The sequence below is a fragment of the Fukomys damarensis genome, unplaced genomic scaffold (assembly GCF_012274545.1).
Source record: "Fukomys damarensis isolate Sample0158 unplaced genomic scaffold, DMR_v1.0_HiC HiC_scaffold_16, whole genome shotgun sequence".
NCBI classification, from domain to species: domain Eukaryota; kingdom Metazoa; phylum Chordata; class Mammalia; order Rodentia; family Bathyergidae; genus Fukomys; species Fukomys damarensis.
Genome location: NW_022900928.1, coordinates 74,319,406 through 74,322,714, shown reverse-complemented (window position 1 = coordinate 74,322,714; position 3,309 = coordinate 74,319,406).

Sequence of the window (3,309 nt, the reverse complement as noted above, 5' to 3'; positions counted from 1 at the left end):
TTTTTTTTTTTTTTTTTGCAGTCCTGGACATCTAACCTAGGGCCTCAAGTATGCTAGGGCAAAACACTCTATCTCTGAGGCACACCTACAACCCTAAAAAACTATTATAACAGAAGTAAGATATTTAAATATAAATTACCTTAATTTACGTAGTTGTTCTTTTTTTCTTTTTAGTACCAGGGAGCAACTCAGGACCTCACACTTGCCAGGCAGGAGCTGTGCCACTAAGCTACCTGCATATAGATTTTCTATTTAAAATGCCACTTGGTGTGCCTCTTTAAAGAAAGAGCCAGCTGGAGGAGTAATGGTGCATGCCAGTAATCCCAGCACCTGGGAGGATGAGGCAGGAGGATCACCGTGAGTTTGAGGCCAGACTGGGCTACATAATGAGTTCAAAGCCAGCCTGGACTACATAGTGAGACCCTGTCTTTAAAAAAAAAAAAAAAGAACCAGACATTTATTTGTAGACCATTGGCACTGCAACTTAATCTTGGATTTTCCTTCCCCTTAAAAGGGTCTTTGAAAGCCTCTTGTCTGAGTAGGCTTCAGAACCTATAACCACATACTGGCCGTTTGTAGCTGTGGCATCAAAACCAGCAGCAATCTATGACTCACTGAAAGGGCTCTCTGCTGAGGGCTGGTCATAAACTGGGAAAACTAGAATATTTTGACCTATTTTTCTCTCTACACATTCTAAGAATTGCTTTTCTGGGTAAGGACATATTTGCCCTAGGACCATCAATTCTTTCCCTCAGTAATTGCTATTCTTCTTTGATCCACCTCCCCTCCTCTATAATGCCAGGTCTTTGGCATACAAGCTTTCATTACTACAAGTCCTGTGGTTTTTGTCACTTCTACAACCTTCATCTCGAAAAGGCTTTTCGTGAGGGAGCAGGGTGTAGCTCAGTGGCAAAGCACTTGCCTAGAATGTGCAAGGCCCTGGGTTTGATCCCCAGCACTGCAAAATAAACAGATAAACAAGGGGTCTTTTCTCAGTATACATGATTCACAAAACATACAAACTGTGACCTACATCCCTGATTTTATATATACAGTATATATGCTTTCCCTAGTGCCTGGTACATGCTAACCATGTGCTCTACCACAGAGACACCCCCAGCCACTCCTAGTTACATTTATGTCCCAGTGAATACCTACCTGCCACTCCTTTTCCCAGTATCCTTCTCCAGGACAGTCCACTCAGCCTTTCACAGGGCAAGGACATCCTCAATCCCTGGGTCAAGAAAGTCCCTGGAAAGCTGTGACCGGGGAACACTAGACAAACACAAGTATTTCCTTCCGCTGCTACTTAACTATAACCCTTGGCAATATCTTGGAATGCAATAATGAGAACATGCAAAGAATGTGCCTTTATAATTGTGTTCTTGTGGCAAATCTAACATATTAATATTCAAAGAGATGGGAAGTGAAGGGTAGAAAAGCCAGATCCTCACTGGGAGAATTGTGATCTTAATTACACAGGGCTTTTGTGAAATCTATTCCCAGTTAGGCAAGAAGAAAAGTTGTACTCAGGATAGCTGCTGAATAAGACAGGGATCCATCCCCAGGGGAGTCATCTCCAATTAGGCAAAGACAAGATCAGGTGGACTACAGAAAAGGTAATACCTCCACCACCTTTGCATTTTAGGGCCCAAGATCTTGCTGCTGGATAACTAAAAGTTGTATTCTTTTCTTTTCTTTTTCTTTTTTGGTATCAGGGATCAAACTTGGATCCTTGTGCTTGCAAGACAAGCACGGTAGAACAACTGAGCTAAATCCCTGGCTAGAAATTATATTCTTAACACCACTGGGTATTGCACTTTCTGGAGAAATCCTGAAAGAAGACAAGCACAGACACAGTGATCCAGATAAGGACAAAGTAGTTTTCGTTTTTCTAGCTTTCCTGCCATGCAAGGGCTCTGTCAGTGCAATGTAAGTCCACAGAGAAAAAGCAGCACAGAACTGCAGGCTCCCTACATATATTTGTATATATACAAACTTATATTTGAGATATTTTTCCTCAAATTAGAGCAGTTCTATGCTTAGCAGGAGGAAAACCCATTTTTAAGCAAGTGAGGACACACTGCAAGTGTTAAAGATGACAATGGATATAAACTGTTCTGGAAAGCCTCACAATAATAAATGGGTCTAGAAGAGCTTAGTTCAGTAATTTCAACTCTGGTCCCTAGGGTTGCTTCAACATCGGGGCCTTCTCTCATTCTGTCTGCCCAAGTTCATACCTCCAGTCCATAAGACTCTGGAGAAGAAGTCAGGTCCCTGCTGAGGCAGTGGGGGTCCCTTTACAATGTTAGCTTTCCCTAGCAACCTGACACAAGGCAAGAAATAGGACCTGTCTCCCAGAGCCCTGCTTCCCTAAATGCCCCGGTCAATCCCTTCTGACTGACCTGATCCCCTTAATACTCTGGTCTCCCAGCTGCTTCCCACTCTCTGCTGTCCTTTTGAGTGCAGTGGCAGAGCCTTCCAAAACATCTGAGCTTTTTTCATTTACTGAGATTCAAGATTCATCTCACTTTATGTCTTTTCTTATTGTGGAGCGGGTTGAGACAGAGTCTCACTATGTTGTTCAGACTGGCCTTGAACTCATGAAGTAGCCCAGGCTGGACTTAATTTTGTGGCACTCATCCTGCCTCAGCCTCCCAAGTAGGATTACAGGAGTGCACCACCATGCCCAATCCACCCTATTTCTTGGGTGCAGATTCCCAAAGATTCCTAGCAAGTTAGGCTCTTTATTGAGAAATAAGTGGACAGGAAAACTGGCTTAACTACAAATATACACATAGAAAGCCTCAACTATGATGAAGAGATGGAGATATATATATCTCCATCCTGATACACTGTTTGCTTGAGACAGGGTCTTGATATGTAATTCAGAGTGCCTTTGCCTCAAGTTCATAGCAACCCTCCTGCCTCGGCCTTCTGAGTGCTGGGATTACAGGCATGTGCCACCATGCCCAGCTTTATCCTGACACACTCTTTGTAAAATGAAAAGATCATTAAATCAAATCAATACAGGAGGGGCACGGCATTGCAGTTGAGCTTTCTGGCCTATTCCTATAAATCACAGCACTCCAGAGATTGAGGATTTTGAGTTTGGGGCCAGCCTGGAGTAATACAAGTAGGGCAAGTAGTACAAGCAGGGAGTAGTAGCAAGATCCTGTCTCAAAGCAAACAACCGTAACAATTAAAAATGCACTTGGCCAGGGATTTAGCTCAGCGGTTCAGTGGCCTGCCTTGCAAGTGCAAGGACCCAAGTTCAATCCGCGGTACAAAAAAAAAAAAAAAAAAAAA